Raw genomic sequence first — 19,414 nt, 5'->3', positions numbered from 1 at the left:
ATAAATTGATTATCAGGGATTTAATATAAATGGCAATTTGAAACCAATTCACTTCCAAGGACCCCACGATTTTGAGAAAAGATGCCTTCATTTAAAATCTAACATTGATGATTATAAAACATTAAATGGATGCCACCAAATCGATCTATTGTTTTACTTTTAATTGCCAGACATTAAATTTGAATCACCAATCGGTTTATGATGAGGTATCGAGTTTTTTTTAATAACTATGAGTTTGTGTTGATCATTTCATTGAATCAACACAAGGACGATGTTGCAATTGATCTCATTAAGGCAGTGATGTGTATCCAAGCAAAGATGAAGTCGTTTGTTGACTCAGCAAATTCATCAGTCCATCAGCAAATTACAAAGAACTATTGAATCTTCGCCACAATTTGACAGTATTCAGAGGTCAATCAGAGAAGTATATTTATTTGAAAGAGAGCGAATTTTGTGAAAGGGTACTCAGATTTACACAACTCGTCAGTCTTGAAACAAATCGCAGGTCTGAGATACAGTGTATTTCATCAATTTGAGATTGATTTGGGCCTTATCTATGTCTGATTTGACCTCTATTCATTAAACTTTTATTTCAAGGAGACTCTTTTAATACGGTCTTATCATCTTTGAGCATTTACAAGGATTTATTATCAGCAGGGTGATCATATTTCATGTTAAGGGTTAGAGATGCACTCTAGGGTTGAGAACATTATAGCCTAGATCATTAAGTTTTAATTGAATATCATTTTACAAAACTAACTTAGACAACTCTCGCAGGTAAAGCATGGCAGGAGCATGGTTGACATTTATCAAGCACTCAAAGAGAAATTTTCACAATCTTGAATTTCCTTCGGAAATCCAAGAATCATTGCTAGTATAGACTATAGCCAGATGAAAGCATTAGAATGCAAGTGATCAAGAAAAGGGATAGTTTCAGAAGAGTTAATCAAAGTTAGAGGTTCAACTTGAGCAAAGTCATCACCACATCAAGAGCTTGATAATGTTGAGTATCAAGAGATATGCCTCATTCATTTACATTCACACACTTTTGATGAGTTACAAAGATCAAGCAAGCTGAGGTGGCGCCCAATCATTGCATCCAATCATGATAAGGCGTTCAGACTCAATGAACTTGACTCATCCTACAAATAAGATCATTACTACATGTGGGCATAGAGTTTGATGTACCTACCATTGTCATCTATTGGTTGAATTTTCAAAGGTCATGTGTCCCATCAAATGTAATGTTATCATTGGTCAAACATTAAATGCTTTGCAATAGGTGTAACCATAGTTGAACTACTCGCCAAAAGCAAAAACTCGCCAAGGCCTGAAAAGAAAAACTCGGAAAAAAATCGGCCAGTATTCGGCAACTCAAAAAATTACTTAGCATTTGGGAGTCATCCCACTAGATCACGCAGCTTAGCATTTGGGAATCTTTGTGCAACAGAGGATAGAATACTTAGTATTTTATTCTATGTTGCATAGTGCGTAAAATCACCATCAACATAACCTAACACAGATCTCTTGCGCCCCCTTATGATTCGGATGCTGAGTTGTTTTCAGCATGGCAAAAGTTAGGAAAGTAATTCAGATGGTTTTTTAGTGAATTTGTTGGTTCAGAACTTTTTTTGTGGTCTCTGGTGTACAGTGTATCAGCATTTTGAGTAGCTCTTTGGGAACCCTAAGTGACAAGTATATATTGTTTTCTCGAATTCATTTTGTCAAACTGCGATTGAGGAGCTGGTGAATGCGAAGAGGACCAAAAAAGTTACTGCATTCGATCGAAGCTATTTTCAAATTGTGATCTTCCCATGGCTAGCTCTAAAATTGTCAATATTCTTGAAGAGCCTCGACCTATTTTTGGGACTCGATCCTTTAGTCTTGCGGTAGAAGACCCTGTCAATGCTTTTTCTATTGTTCCTAACAAAGTTATTCATAAAGAGGATGTCCATTGTTACATTCATGTTTCTATGGATGAGCATGATCATAGAAAAATCAATGACTTCGAGAGAATTCATCTAGTTGATACTTTGCAGAGGTTTAAACCTGATTATGCTAGTCTAGGGCACATGGGGTTGGATCAAAGAAACGGGACTCAGACTCGGACTCGGGACTCGGAGTCAAAACTCGGCTGGACTCGGGAAAGTGAAAAACTCAAGAAATTTAGAGATTTTTAAAGATTTAAAATTTGTTTCATGCACCCTTTATTGAATACACCTTAAAGACATAATAACATCATCAAACTCGGCTCATTTGATTACATACACAAGTATACATCAATCACATAAGCATAAACGCAAATTGTAGGTGAAGGAAATAACAAACATAGATTTATAAATATTGTCAAATGTATACAATATTACAAAACTCATGGAATAAAACATCCATGTTATCATATGATCATCATCAAATGTTCCATACAAATACCAAAGGTAAATACAACTACAAGCCTATGGCTCACAGGAGCCTACACCCTCCGGCCCCGACCCCTTGCAAAGGCATCTAAGGTAGGTCCTGGATGATTCGACAGCCATAGCCGCTCCTCGTGACACCATGCCATGCTCACCAACATCGGGAACATCTATGTCACTATCTACCTCTGAATCTCCTGTCTCTGCTCGTGCTCTCCACTCCTCCTCTGCCATGGCTACCGTCTCAACCTCTATATCTACCTAGTCGATCCAATCAGTGTCAGACTCGGAGGTTAAATTTTCCCTACTTCTATCGACGCAATTTCCCCCTATATTTTTCAACGAGGGTTTGGGGGCAGCGCCCACAAGGTGGGGTCAAGGTGCATCACCCCTTGCAGGGTCAACCCGTTATTTAGTAAAGGCATTAGGTGTTATTTTTCTATTGGCTGACATGTTGTAACCCTAATTTTTCTCATTCTTAGGCAGAGGTTGTAGTGAACAGAGACAAGATTATTCATTTTTAAAAAAAATTAAAAAATGCATTTTTTTTGGCCTTTTTTGGGCCTTGCTGCTGGCCGAGTTCCAGGCACGGGACTCGCCGTGTTTGGCGAGTTTATGCCAAACTCACCAACTCGGCGAGTCTGGCGAGTTCGCCCCCTAGACTCGAACGAGTCCGAATCCAAGCTCACCAGACTCAGGGGGGCATGTATCGTACTCGGACTCGCCAAGTTTGGCGAGTCCTTGGTGATTTTCCCATCTTTGGATTCTTGTTGGATACTTGAAGTAATTTTCTATGTTTTCCAATGAGGTAGTAAAGATCATGTTGAGCAGAATTCATGAAGACTACTTATGGTTGGATCAACCACACCTAATTTCCAAGGAAGCTCTAAGGGGTGTGACCGGCTTTTGCTCTACCGAAAAGGTGCCTACTTTGAAATCAATTAAGAATCTAGAAGTGAACAGGCTAACTGGAGTTGTATCTAATAAGCGAGCCCTCCGAATTGACAGCATTGCAGATTTGGGTGTGAGATATGCGACGATGGGAATTTTGTACAAAGTTTATTTCAGAAATCAAAAAGGATCTTCGTCTACAACAATCTATGTGGCTTATCAAATGGTAAAGGAAAACAAGGACTATGATTTTTGTGAGCTCTTGAGGCATTAGCTGCTAGACAATCTTCGGATGACAAAGGATGAGTATTACCCCTTTCAGTATGGCTCTCTTGTTGTTTTCTTGGTATTCTACTTTCTAAATGCATTGCCCGGAATGAAAAATGTTGTGTGGAGAAAAGATATGATTGTTGGTGCTCAAGTCAAAGAGTATTTGGATAATTTGGATAATGATGCTTGCTATAAGTTCTTTATGGATCTCTAGAAGGACATGATTAGTAGAAACAAAATTTCTACAAATGTTCTTTATGCCTTTTGGGTTCGTGGGTTGGGTTCGTCCATACATACATACATACATACATATATACAAAAATTTAAAGAAATATGCCAAATCAAGAATCTAAATACATTTAATAGCATGCTTCTTCATCATTGATCAATGCCAAATGCCAATTGAATCATTGATAGTTCAAAATTTCAATAATATCATATTATGTCATATGCCATATGGTTTTTTGATTGAAAAAGGCAAAAAATAATAATTTTTAATGTTTAAAAGTCACTTTATGTGACTTAACCCAGCCGGCGAACTTGGGTTCGTGCCTGAGTTCGTCCGGGTCTGACCAGGGTTCACCCCAGGGGCTCTGGGTTCATTGTGGGTTCGTGTTCACGAACCCACAATGAACCCAGGAACACGAACCCACAGTGAACCTAGGGCCCCTAGGGTGAACCTTGGTCGAATCCATAGTGAACCTTGGTCAGACCCGCTGCAAACCCAGTGTGAATCAAGACGTACGTGGACCCGGTCCGGGCTAGAGCCTTTAGACAAGTGAACCCGGTATCACAATATTTTGTCAATAACAATAGCTAGTATGGGAGTGTTAATTATATGTGAAATCATGCCTACCATTGGAAGCTAGTCAGTCATAGTATGTTATGTTTAATTGCAAACATATTATAAAGTTTAAAGCTGACACAGATTCATTTGAAATAAAGGTTTTTACTTATGGGAGGATAAGATAGGTGAGGCCAAATCCCATTGATAGAAAACCAGCAATTGACCTCTTCCCTTAGACAACTGAATTCACCTTATTTGCTTCTTGTTTGACTGCAAATTGAGTTTCCCTTTTCTGTTGGAGCTTCTAACCTGGAACTCAAACTTCAAGTCATGCAACCTGACCTGTGAGTGGGTGTTGCAGCCATACAAGTGAAGAGAGAGATGGGAAGTAAACTCTTATTGAAGATGATTTTTTGAATGCTAAACATTTTATTGACCCAATATACAATTTCAATTTGTTGCAGATAAGCATAATAAGTCTTTCCTGACTTTTTAAAAGTAGAGTTTAACAGCCATATTTTAATTAAGATTTTGATCAAGATAAATTTAAAGTTTGCACCTTCATAATTTAGTGTGAAGACTCACTAGTTTATAATGCAATTTGTTTCCTATTTAGCATTCTTATTGTTTTACAATATCCAAGTATTCAAAAAATAGCCAAAGACAGGGTGAATATGAGTACCACACATGCTCTTCTGATTAAATGTCAATGTCCCAGCTGGAGACAAAAACGTTGACTCTTCTCCCTCAGGACCCCACTGAACAACAGGCACTGCTTCCTTAATCCCATAACCACTGGTCCATGTAACTGTCATCTGTATATTCAGAGTGTAAATTTCGCTTCCAAGTTATTCAAGCACAGAACATAGAACTGTACTTTCAATTTCAGAGAATCTAAATATCATTGGCTAATTACCATATAAACAAAACCCACAACATAGATTCATATAGATAGGTTTTCACATGTGCATCTTACTACAATAAAAATTGTGTCCTTTGGTACAACTAAAGCACAGGATATCCACTATATTGTTCCTTATTCTACAAGCCCCTTGAGCTTTTTTTAACTCTTATCTGGATATTAAGATCTTTCTTTTGCAGGTTATCCTAAGTAGAAACCTTTGTAACCAATCATCTAACTCATAAGTTATTATTGAATCCCAAATGATATTAACTCATAAAAATCTTCAGACAAATGTATTCCATACATTGATATATATAATTTTATCAAATCACTCATATTTCAAAGAACAGACTCAGACAACAATCGGCAGACTTGGACTCCATGCTCAGAAAAAATTGGCATATTATAAAAACACATGAATTCATAAAATAAACTTGAATAACATGCCAAATATTGTTCAGAAGTATAAAAAAATAACTTAATTTTGAGTTGATAGAGAAATTGTTGAAAGATCATTTAAATCCCACAACAGTGAGAAGTGTTTCAAAAAGACAAATTTGAAAATAAAATAGATTTTTTTTCTACTAACTGGAGATTTTCTGGAGTGTACTCTATGTGAAATTTGACAAAACTCAGCAGTCAAGTTTCTAGCAAGAAATTCACCAAGCACTTTTGGCTCACAAATACACTCACAAGTCTGCAAGTAACTCGGCAGGTTTTTTAAAATATGAGATCTTCCATACACTAATTACACTAATACACAAGTCTTTAATAGAGTTCAATATTTAAAAAAATGTCTGGTAAAAGATGGAACTTAGTTATTACAATGTTTGTTACTCAAACTTGTAATTTTACTTTTTGTTATTGTTTTTACTATTTTATTTGTGAGGTAAAATTTACATTCTTCTCAAGATAAAAAAATTACACCTATAGGGAAAAACCGTGATATCCTCCAAGATTTAGTTTGACCATTAAAATTTCAAAAAAAATCTCTGGTGGCCCTGCATGAACATTCAAATGAGCACCATTAACTCTCACCCAATATTTATCAAACTTCTTTATATCTTGCCTCCCATTGTGAGATCAAGACAAGGTGACTTTCACCTTGCATGACTTTTCAACCACCACACTAACATATCAAGATGTCTACCAAATCAAAAGATTATCCTAATATTATTAATCACTATTCATCCTAAAATTGAAAGGTCATTTAAATTTTGAAAAGTACTTTCCATCATCTATTACGAAATAGAAACAAACTCTTCCATTAAGATTGTTAAACAATGGCATAGGATCTCAGTTCAAAGCTATCTAAAAATGAAAATATTTACATAATTTAGATTTGTGTGGGCTAATTTAGGTTTGTGCAGTGCTCATGTAGGGGTGGTGGGTTTGTGCAGTGCTCAAGCAAAGATGGTGGGTTTGTGCAGTGCTCATGCATGGATGGCGGGCTTGTGTAGTGCTCACACACAGTTTTCATCACTTCACCACTTTTGGCACTCATAGCTTAGGCAACTCTTGTAATGCAACTCAAGGATACAAAGGTTAAAGGCAATATTTGGGCGAAATTGCAAGGGGAGCTTGCAATTCCACCCTTGTAACAGCTAAAGCAATAAATCTTCCAACCTCATCTTTCAAGACCTCTCTCTCAATCCTGGATTCATTCTTGGACTTGTCCAGATGAAACCCTCTTATTCTAAGGCTAAAGACCACAAAATGTTGCCAAGAGAACACTAAACTAACAAAACACCTAACCTAGCCAGCGAAAAGAGGGGTCCCCATTTGCAATGGGGCGATGTGTGAAAACGTCACAACACACCTAAAACCAAATGTCAAGAATGGGGTTCTATCAAAAGACCACAATGGCCAAAAAGGGCTTCTAGACACTCTAGCCCTATCCTTTTCAAATAGTACTAGGTTGACCTTCTACTTTCTTTTGGGTTCATCCAACTCTTGATTATTGAAACCATCTATGTTCAAACCCAATGCCATCACAAAATCCTTTCACACACACAAAAAAATCTTTTTGACAAAGAAGTATTTTATTTAGTTCAAAGACAAGTATTACTACAATATAGAATGAGATGTAAAAGTGACAAAAGCTCTTTTAACTCCAGTCCTCAAATGAATCCAATTTCTAACCCTTTAAATGCTAAGCTTAAAACCTTCAGAGTGTCCATGATCTAAATTGATCTCTATTGTGTTGCACTGTACCCCCCCAAAATGGGTTGCTTAGTGCTAGATAAGTAATTAATCTCAATTAGTTATTAATCATCAATACCAAGAGATATGAGCTCTCATCTTAATAGGATGTGTCTTGCTGAGCATGCCCCTTGATCTATATATAAATAAACATCACCCTATATTCATTCATACAAAACTATCAAATTATATAATCTATTTTATATTCTATTATGTAAATCTATTATATATTTACTACGTACCTAATATGTTTATTACACTTAAACAATATGAAAGAACTGATACAATGAACACTTGTATTGACCGTAAGAACACTCTTATAAGCAGCATGAACAAACATTTAAAGCTATTAATAGTTTCTTCTTCTTATAGAATGCAAGAACTGTGAGATGTTACAGGAGCTGGCAGAGCTTGGCCCCTTTCACATGTTCAGCTGCAACAACAATGAGGAGCTCCGCATGACACAAACCCCTATATAAACCTCAAGCAACTCATTCCAATCCAGCCTGCCAAAGCTTGCTCCAACAATGACATCACTCTGCTCTTGTCCACACATGCAATGGATCATCCTTTCAAGTGATATTTTTAACTTTATGAGCAGTTTTATTTTGTTTTTTTGTCTTTACTTTAATCATACCAAACTTGATATATCAATGGGTCAGCCAGATATATGGAAGTTGCAATAGTTCTTTAACAATAATAAGAATATAAGGAGAAAGTTCTGTGTAATGTCCCCTATTAGGTTTAGACATGTTTTAACCATAATTAATCTATTTCAATATACTTATGACTCAAGCCAAATATATTAGGTGACATTTCCACCTTAATATGAATCCAAACAGTGATATTCCACTACTCAATCAATTAACTATGAACAATTAAATTGTTCATCTATCATACTTCCATAATTCTTAATGCGAGTGTCAAACCAATTGTAATGTCCCCTACATGAAACATCTCCTTACCCAACTTTTTAAACACAGACAGTAGTGACATATAAACATATTCTCCTTGCCGTTTATTATCTTATGAACTCTTTCTAATTTACAATCTAATATTGTTATTTGTCTGATTAAGACATTATGTATATATATGTTTATAATATTATTGATATCACACCATATCTATATATCTATCTATCTATCTATCTATTTCTAATTATGATTTACATATATACACATAAATAAATTAATTAATATAATCCATTATTGATATATTTGCTAATTACCTATAATATACATTATTGATATTACCACAGCTTAAGACATTAGTTATTAATATATTCAATGGGGCTGGTAAAAGGGCAGACAGATTCTGATGCATAACAGATCTGGTCTGCCACTGTTATGAAATTAATTATTACTAGTATACATATTACAATCTACAATCTATGTTAATATTATTATTAAATTCTGCATATAAACATTATCGGGACACCGCCCAGAACAGGGTTGTTACTTACTAAACACATCCCCTATGCATACCACCCAGAACAGGGATGTTACTGTATGTAACTTAATAACAGTTCTGATCTGATCTGATCGATGCTGCCAGAAAATTTATATTTTTTTCTTCCTTTTTCCCCCTTCAACGAATGATGGAAATGTCTTCTCTTATCGATGTTTTTGAATGAGGAGTCATATTGGACGAGACATGTCTCATCCCGTTTGGTAATCGCCACTCTCTATAACAGCTTCTAGTCAGATTGATTTCTACATTTGTCTAACGCACCCCTTCATTAATCATAGCATTTTCTTGTCTTAATGCTAATTGATTAGACTCGTATTTTAATCACCTCCTTTCATTCTCCTTTCATTAACTAAGTGATTGAGTTCCAGATCGTACCCTTCCATTATAGTTATCGTGTCCCATCATTAGTTAACCTTCGTAAATTATTAATTTAAACATTGTTTAGCCTCTTTATCGAATAAGCTGATTGCTCATGTATTTAGTCAATTACCTTAAGTCGACACTCTTAAGATCATATCACTTCTTTGATGAGAATGATATTCCTTCTTAGTTATCCTTTAGTAAATAAAATAAATAATTAAATTAAATAAATAATTAATCAACTACTATACCAAATATATTAAGTAAATAATCAACATCACCATATTTGTTTATAATTTATGTAATATAATATTAATTTAAATATTTCAAGAAGATTATTATTGATAAATAAATATTAATAAATTTTTTTTTTTAATAATTTCAAATAATCATTCATTGATAAATATTATATTAATTAATAAATAATAATTACTTCATATATATCTATAAGGAGGGGACATGACATTCTGTATAGCTCTTCATAAATAATTGTCTTTACAGTCCCTTTACCAATTTCGATAATATGGTAGTTGTAGTAGTGATATCTATTACAAGTGGGCTGAGAACGACTCTCTCAATCAAGAATCCAAGACACCAATGTTAATTTAATTCTGAAATATATGTGAAAAATCACTAAATACATGATTTTTGTCCTTTCAAGCAGTCACAAACTGCAATCCACTGATTAATATTAATACGACAATTTTCTCTTTGAAAAAAAGACTAAGGATAAAGGTATTTGTAGCTATTCATGGTCTTTACAGTCCTTTCAGCAAGTTTGATAATATTGGTAGTGATAGTGATGTCTATTACGAGTGGGTTGAATTTGAAAGGAAGGACGCTCACAATCAAGAACCCGAGACTTTAATGCAATTCTGAAATGTATGTAGAAATTTACAGAATGCGTAATTGTTTTCCTTTCAGGCATTCACAAATTGTAATCCATTCATTTTTGTTAATACAATGTTTTGCGTTTTTAAAAAAAATAAAAAATGTGACCACATTTCTAAAAGTTCAAAATTTTATACTAGTTTTGACCGTTTTATAAAATATTTTAAAGTGTTATTCTTGTGATACTACTTTACTCTTGTGAAATATTTATCAATTTTCCCTACATCTATGCAATAAATATTATGGATCAATGTACCATTATGGTAAATAAATCTCACGATATTATAATTCAGAATTTTACGTTATTACTAGACTTTAAAATTGCAAATTTTGATACTAAATAGGGGCTACAGTTATCTGAAAGGGGTCCTTAGTATATTTCACAATTTTAAATATTATAACCATGATCTATCAGATAGATAGTTAAGCCACAGAAAAGTCAAAATTCACTACAAACATCAGCCTGCAAAAACTCTAGAGAAAAGAATATGATTTGAAAGAAAATGAAAAGAGATCCAGTAATTTCTGAAAGAAAGATTGCAGTACAAGACAAAGTAACAAGAGGCCTTTTATTAATTCTATGTTGTAATAAATGCAGAATCTTACTTCATTCCAGGATTTTCCTTGTGCAAGGCGTGGATAAACTGGAGATTTTGGATACAAAAAGCTGACAGTATTTGAGATTGCCAACAACACTGGCTGTTCAGAGAAAAATGTATCAGATTTGTTAGTTTAATGCACTAAAAGTACCACACTTTCTTACAATCTGATCTAAGATTATCCTATATGCAACAAAACCAAAGACAGCTAAAACCAAAAAAATGAGATTGTCTACTTCCTTTTAGTTGAATGGTTTAAACTTATATTTTCCTGTCAATAGAAATAGGGAACGTAAGAAATGAACCAGAACCTACCATCCCATATAAATCATGGAACTTTAAAGCATCTGAATATAAAACAAATTTACCAATTTAAAATATTTCATACAAAGCTAACACCACATCTGAACCTTAAATGCTAATGTCCCAAGGACAAGTACAAATGGATACTATTTGTTCTTGAATTGTAAAGACTTGCAAATAGATTGACATATAACAATGCTATGTGAATATCATAACAAAAAAGCCAAACATTTTAGTTCAAAAACATTGTGTAGAGCTCCACCGATGGCCCCTATTATTGCTAACAAAGAATAGATATTCTAGAAAGTTTGTTGATGACCCTCCTTCGCTGCACACAAAGAGCATCCTCAAATAATCATATAGATATCCAAAACTCCATATAAACAGGTTGGTTTCATCTCAATAATGATGAGCAAAGATAAAACTTCCATGCCAGAACTTTGGAGGTCTCAATACAAGTAGAGACTAAATTGAAAGGGAAAAAGATCATTATTTTCATTCATTTAGTGCATTAGAGCATAGTGTTGCGCGATGCACACACATCCCCGCCTCCTGAGGGGGACCCCCTGCCTGTAGCTTGCTCCGTTTGAAAGAAGAGAAGCTTTGAGCAAAACTCAAGCTTTTAGTTGCCTCCCAGTAGCCTGCTAAACCAGTCGAACATACCAATTTAAGCATCAAGGTATTGTTCTAAGGCGATGAGGAGTCGAAATCATAAATTATCGGTTTCCTTACATGTCCAATGCTAAGAATAGCCCCGAAGTAGCACCCGTAAACATATTCAAGATAGCATAAGTTTGCGTTTTTGAAGACAAATGGAGTGGAAGCCTATTTTTTCCTATGACCAAAAATTTGTCATCACCTTTCACAATGTCGTAGAAAGCACCGAAAATGTGCCAAAGGAATGCAACATAGATGAGTCGAAACAAATGGAAGCCTGGACGCTTTTAAAAGGATCATCTTGAAATCACTTGCTAATGACCCGATAAAAATTCTAATATCGACGTCAAAGCCACCCAAGGAACTTGCCAAACAAAGCAAAAGCTCAATGAAAATAGCATTTCCTAAATCCCTTTCCAGTTCCGCCAAAAATGTCGATAGCAACGCTGAGTTGCATCTCAAAGCAAATAGGTGCGAAATCGAAAGTCTTAAGAGGCACGAATCAAAGTCCAAAGTCGCATCCTTCTAAGGCCCCTAAGAACACCGATAAAAATGCCGAAAAAGATAGCATTTAGAGAAGTCAAAGCAAATAAAGTTCAACCCTTTTGGGATCGTAGTGATATTTCGTGCCTACCCATCCTGTGGGAAATACCAAGCCAAATCAAAAGCAAATGAAATGTCGGGCCCAAGTAAGCCAAACTAAGCATAGGTTCGGTTTTTCTTGTTTTATGAATTGTTTTATCACTCCTTCCAATCCCCACAAAAAATACCAAAAATCCGAACACTTGAAGCGAAGCGATTAAATGATGGGGAGGGTGAAAATTTGAAAGGGTCTAGGTTCAACATATTTTTCTTGCAGAGTCATATGCCAAGCATACTCGAGATAAGAACGAAGAGAAATAAAGCTCGAACATCTGTGTAAAAGAAAAATGAAATCGTCTTTTCATTGGTCATCGCAAGCCTCCTAAAAGGGCTGACATAAATACCGAAAAAGGCACGATGTGATAAAAAATCAAAAGGCCAACATAGTAAAAATCAAAGCAAGGAAAGTTGGGGTTTTCTTTTAAAAAGAAAAGAATGAATCATCACACCTTTGCATATACTAATAAAAAGCCCGAAACTTATACTGAAGTAAAGATGCCAATGAAATGGTGAAAGTGGGGATCATTTCAATCATCAATGGAATTCGTATGTTTTGAAACAAGGCGTACTCTTTCCCATCATGCCTTATAAGGCCGATGAAAGTACCAAAATAGGTGTTAAAAATAGTTAAAATTTAAAAGGAATGCAAGCCAAGCAAAGTTCGGCATTTGACATGGCACCCAAGCTTGAACTTTCTCAGTTTGGGCCAATGCTCGGTGATATCCTCGGCATGCTAAGGTTCAAATCCAAGTTGACATCTCAAGGTTGGATTATGTAGCCACAAGAGGTAAGATTAGGAGACGTCATGGGTCTTTTCTAGACCAACTGGGTTGCACTCCAAAATCAATGTTCATCGGAGAATTGAAGTTAGAAAATCTCCATCCCAAGCTCATGGCCTACAACTTTTTCAAAGCCAAGATACCCTCGTTGGTGTGATGGTAAAAAAAATATTTAAATCACATTTGGAGGGTGATAAAGGAATAATGAAAATATCGATTGATCCTTGCCTACGTGTTCATGTAGGATGGCAGGTGTAACGAAGACACAAAAGGAGCTCTATGATGCTACCCTTCCGAAGATCCCCAAGATGGAGCTAGAGAAAAAAATTTCACAACTAGCAACCTGAGGAAGCCCACGAATGGAGCTCAAGATCAAAGAAACAAAACTTGAAGAGCAAAGACCCTTACAACCACCACCAACAGTAGGATGAGGTCAAGATCACAAGATTGAAGGCTAGTGGTTACACAGAATGCTACAGGGATATGCAGAAATAAAGAATACACGGTTGGAGATTTCATAAAATTGAATCTATTTGTAAAACAGTGCCCTTATTGTAAAATGACTCCTTGTGGGCCCCATTTAATGCAATTTAAAACAAAGGGGACACAAGTCAGTTATTTCTTAGCTACCCGACTTGCCTTGAGCCCAGAAAGGTCTTGTCTTCTAGACAAAATTGATTAAGAACAGTTGCAACTAGCTCAAGTGGTTGAAAAGGGGCGGTTGGGAAGTTATGAGAATTACTAGGTATGGGTTATAGCTGTTAGGCTTCTAGAAGGCAGATCAAAGCCATTCAATGGTTTCAATCCTGGCCTTTGGTTCTCTTGATGTGTATTTTCTACACAACCAAACACAGAATAAAATACCTAAAGGTACCTTATCCTCTCTTGATTAAAGTCTCTGAATGCTGAAGATGTTGCGAAAAGGATCAATCGGGATGACTTCAAGGTTTTTTGTTGTAGGATCTCTACGTGTGGATAAGCTCTTTGTGGTATGATGTGATTTTGTTGGAATCACAATGGGACTTACACTTGATGACTAAACGTCTGATACGCTGGAATCACAAGTCCTATTTACTAATTGGAAGACAAACAAATGGCAAAAGATGTAAGGTTCAGGAAGTCTACTCTACTACCTAGAATGCGAGAAAAGGATGAATGACTAGGTGGAATCCTACTGGGCTGGGTCTCACCATCAGGCTGAACAATTCAACACCAACTCAGTGCGATCTTCTAAGGGATGCTTCCAATATGTTCAAATCATACACCATCTGACAATGATCACCATTCAAGATAATGTATGAACAATAGACGTGTAACGACTTAAGATTAAGCTCATTTTATGTCAGTTGACCATGCAAGGCGCACTTACCATTAGCAAGAGGCTAGTGGTTTGGATTAGACGGATTCCACACAGGTGCATTCAACAATTTTCTTCATTCAATCTAATCATCTACCATCTAGAATTGAAGATTCAACAAGAAACCATGCATATTGCAAGAAACGACACACTTCACCATAACTTCAATGAAAATGGAGTTTATTTACAATCAATGGCAACAATTTCTTGCCTTGTCCTCCTATTCTACTCTAACTGCTATTCTATTTGCTATTAATCATTAGCTATTCTAACCTCTATGAACTAACTATTCACCTTCTAACTATTAATGACCTGCTATTAGCCTTTACAAATGAAGAGCCAGGGCTTATATAGTGCCCACAATACAATTCAATGGCTTAGATCAATTTGAGATCAATAGCCAAGATTTTACAATGAAAACCCTAATTAGGGTTTGTTACAACAAACTTAATTCTGACCAATGAAATAATTGCATTATTTGGACACATGTCTTCTCTGGAATATTCGACCAATGGATAGCCGGGGTAGGTACATCGAAGTTAGTGCCATCTCTTGATGAATCAGGTACATTGAATCTGGACATGCTGAGGTGGATCAATCCGAATGGAGGAGTGATGACTGGGATGCCACCTTGTCAAACACTTGGTTGATGCCAATTTGGTGATGCCTTCCTTCAAATGTTGGACTGGAAGATAGATGGAGAAGGTCGTCCTTAATGATGCTAGACTGGAGGAGATCGTCCTTGTCCTAACTTGATCTTCTTTGATGAGGGTCTGCCAAGTAGTTGATCCTTCGGCTTTGGGGGTCGTCATTTGATGCCTACACAAAAGATTAAAGTTAGTCTTTGAGTATAATATCTTATAGCATAGGATCTAAGACCTTTCAAGGGAACTGTTATCACTTGAACCTGCACCCCTGTTCGCTAAGCTATCAACTCAGCAGGCTTGTGACACATGGGAACCCTCCTAGGCCTGTGGGTTGCCTAAAATTTGGAGTGAACCTCCAGATAAAGCTGGTTCTTAACTGGCTATCACCTAATTCTGACTACCTTTGATAATTTTTGTGGAGAAAAGAGAAGGAAAACATGAAAATGAACCTACTGTCTAACAGGTGATGCACCAAACTGAATATCTTGAGGAATAAAAACAACAAACAACAAACAATATGACAGTAATAATACTCACCTACACAACCCAGTAAGTCATAACCCTTGCATGAATAATTTATAAGAAGGCTAAAGTCACAGTCCTTGGAAGAGAAAAACACTTCTCACAATGTAAAACTGCTATTTCACACAACTCATAACCTGCAAATAATTATGCTTCTGCATAAAGTACCCTCATGAACATACAGTTTAAAGGACAAGGATATCACAAAAAACCTGCATAAACACCAAATACTTAATGACAAAAGAATATGGGAAGGTATAGTCTACTTATTACTGCTCAAAGTTATTACAATGCTCTCTTATTCCTGAAAATGTGTTACAAAAAACATTCTTTCCTGCAGAGATAACTCAGAAATTACAGTCTGCTAAAAGATGAATGAAGAAGAACCCTTACAAAAATGAAGTCTTCTAGTATATATGCTTTTGCAAAGGCAGTCAAAAAGACTCCATCTCCTCTTCTTGGGTCGAGTAGACTCAAAAAACCCACTTTTAGGGCCCCAAACATGTCTGAAAGGGAATGCACTTGAGCCAAAAAGTCAAGCCACCCATACTGCAACCATAAAAGCCCCTAAATGCATCATAAATGACTCTGAAATATCCCTGACAAGCCTGCAAACCTTCATTAATTGCAAAAATATCCCCTTTGACCTCCTAATAAATGAAAATAAATATCTGTTTAAAGTGATTAAAAAAAATCTCATTACCTAATTTGAACATTTGTTTAATTTTATTTTTATATTTAAAATAAAGATTTTAATAACGTAAAAACAATAAAATTATTTTATTAAAGTGATAAATAAAATAAATCACTTTAATAAGATAATTTTATTATCTTTATTTATTAAATAATAAATGTAATTTAAAAAATATATTTAATAAAGTGTTTTATTTTTGTCATTTTAATAAATAATTTTCTTTATTATATTTATTACATTTTTACTTTAAATATAAAAAAAGGAAAAAACAAGGAATGAGATTTTTTTTTTAGACCACTTTAAAAAAGATGCATTCATTTACATTTATTATTTAATAATATTATGCTTAGTCTTCATAAAAGAAATAAAATTTATTAAGTGATTTATTAATATCACTTAATAAATTTTAACAAGGGGATGAAGACCATTTCACCGACCCCCCAAGGCATTTTGCGTGGCAATGAGAGAAGAGAAAATAAAAATGAAAATGAAAGGCAAAAAAAATGCCTAAGTCATCGATAGATATTTTAGGGAAAATATAACCCTAAAACTCTTCATTTCACTCCTCATTTTGCATTCGATATTTTCATCTTTCTGCTGCTGAGAACTCCTCGCCATGCTGGGGTTTGAACAGGGCACAAAAAAAAGGAAATTTGGATGATTTGCTGTGTACTGGTTGTAAAATACACGAATCTCTTCGCATTCTCTGCGGCATTTGATGTTTTCATCTTTCTGCTGTTGATGGAAACCTCTATCGTGCGCTGCGAACTAGGGCTTTATTTCCTGAGTGTTGGGTGCCATGATTTTTTGATGATTTATCTCTGGCTGGGCGTGACTTTTCCAAGTGTTGGGTGCCGCCATGAGAGTCTCTTCTCCTTTGCCGATTCTGGGCACATACTGGGCTATCGTGGCCTGATTTTGCATACTTTTTGCAAAAAAAAAACAAGCTAGGCATGCGTTTTTCTGATTTCTGGGCGATTTTCAGGTCTCCATGGGTTTTTAGAAGGAATTGCAGGTATTCTTCGCCATTAATGGCTGCCACTGGTAACCCTCTGTTTTCCATTTAGCAATTCGATTTTTCTCAATTCTGAAAATGATTTTCTGAGCATAGTTCCTTTCGAAAATAATGGTTTTATCAGATTTTTCTTAAAAAAAATACTGAACAAAAAATGTGAAAACAATATTGTTGTGTGCTGGCCATTAATGACTGCTTCAGGCAATTTTCCCTCTGTTTCCATTTAATTCGATCTGTTCTGTTTTGGTTTTGAACATCTCTAAGGATTGAAAATGGTGGAAAAAGCATTATAAACCTTCCTTTTGCTTTTTGAAATTTGGTCTATGCCTGAAACTGTTACAAAAATATTCATTTTCTGAAAACTTCAGTAGCTCTAGTAAAAGTAGATGATGCTTCTCTTCATTTTTATCTCATTTGGATTTCAACAAATGATAATGGCATTAGCAATTCTTTACACATTCAGCTCATAGCTGAAAGGCTTATATTGTAATGGTCGAAAATCCTTTGATTATCATATCTTCAACGTTGATGGTTGCTTATGTCATAACACCTTATGCTTGATGTATTTCCATCATTGTTCAGCCACTATTATTAACCCAGAACGCTGAAAATTCATTGCTGCTATGATGTTCTTTTTGACATGACTGATTTTGCCATCTCCGAAACTGCTGTGACTATTCTATTACGTGCATTTCCATTGATCAGTATATTACTTATAATATTCCTTCATTTCGTTCATGCTAATGATGTATTCTTAATCATACTGTAATAGGCACGAAAATTCTCTTGTCACTGCTTCTATCACTGATTCCTGCCTTAATGTCTGAGCTTTCTATTTAGTTCTGGGTTGCACAGTGGTAATGCACAATCATAAATGGAGCTATTTGATTAAAGCTGCTCTTGAATTAGTATTATAACTTTCCTTTACTGCTCTTCGCTGCCCATATTGCTGCTGGGACTGTCTCTTTCATGATTTATCTCTAAAAAAAATCCTATGACTGTATTTTACCACTGCATCTAGTCATAGGGACTTACTGTATCATTACTGAAAACTGATTGCTGCATTTTCTATACTTAGTGTACAACTTTATGTATGCACTGCATATCTCATTAGCATGCATAAATACCTTGTCCATGTCCTTTAGAAAGGGCAGCCTTATCATGCTTATTGGCTGATCATGTGATCGCATACTTGCGTTTTGTTACTCTTTTTCTATCCCCAGCTCTGACATAACTTAATTGTATGAGACCTTGCTATTGTTTCATTTGAGCTGGGCTCAACCCTTGTGGGAGCCTCATTTATCCCCACTCATTTGTGAATTTTATGACCAGCAAGCTGTCCTTTTTCCTAATCCTGCACATGAAGCAAACATGTTAGCAAAAATATGCATATGTATGGTGATTTTCCTTTGATCTGATATTTGCCTTTTGAGATCCCTCTGTGATGCTAGTTATATGCATCTGATGCATGTAGGAATTATATATATATATGCATGCATTAGTACACATGTTAGGAATGTAGTCAGCCATTGCTTAGAACAAAATGTTCTAACGCATTGCATATTTTAACTCTTTTGCAGATACCAGAAGGAAAGCAGATACGGACCAGGGTGAAGCAGCAAGACAAAGGCAACATCGAGTCTACTCCAACCGTTCCAGTCATTCAGGCAATGACTGGTTCCACTCTCAACATGCTCTCTTCATTTTTTTGTACTTATGTATACATGTCTGTGTATTTCCTTTCTACACCTGATGCATGTAGCTAGTCTCACGGCTCTTTGTGTAGGACGCATGTTTGAATATTAATAAAAATACTTCTCCTTTTGATGAGATGTCTCTCTCTCTTGCTGTTACAAACTAGAAGTATTTAAAAAATACCATCTTTAGTTCATTCCTTAGTGCAGTTGGAACACCAAAATAGCAAAAGTAGTACACACTTGTTTCATTTTGTAAAAACTAGCATATCTTAACCTATTTTTCAGCTAGAAGCGAAAAATAGGTAACAGGTAC

The 19,414-nt window shown here is 35.5% G+C and overlaps 1 pseudogene across 1 annotated transcript in view; it reads right to left on the bottom strand.

Annotated features, from left to right (window-relative positions):
* The window catches only part of LOC131070284 (nucleotide pyrophosphatase/phosphodiesterase-like), a 142,825-nt pseudogene that overhangs the window by 66,304 nt on the left and 57,107 nt on the right, over nucleotides 1-19,414 (bottom strand). Inside the window, exons 4-5 of the transcript XR_009112303.1 lie at nucleotides 10,796-10,888; nucleotides 5,045-5,177 (exon numbers count right to left, since the gene is read on the bottom strand). The product of XR_009112303.1 is annotated as a nucleotide pyrophosphatase/phosphodiesterase-like (transcript). The remainder of the gene's footprint in view (nucleotides 1-5,044; nucleotides 5,178-10,795; nucleotides 10,889-19,414) is intronic.

This window comes from Cryptomeria japonica, chromosome 1 (genome assembly GCF_030272615.1).
Source record: "Cryptomeria japonica chromosome 1, Sugi_1.0, whole genome shotgun sequence".
Classification (NCBI taxonomy): Eukaryota; Viridiplantae; Streptophyta; class Pinopsida; order Cupressales; family Cupressaceae; genus Cryptomeria; species Cryptomeria japonica.
This window is presented reverse-complemented; position numbering and strand designations above follow the sequence as displayed.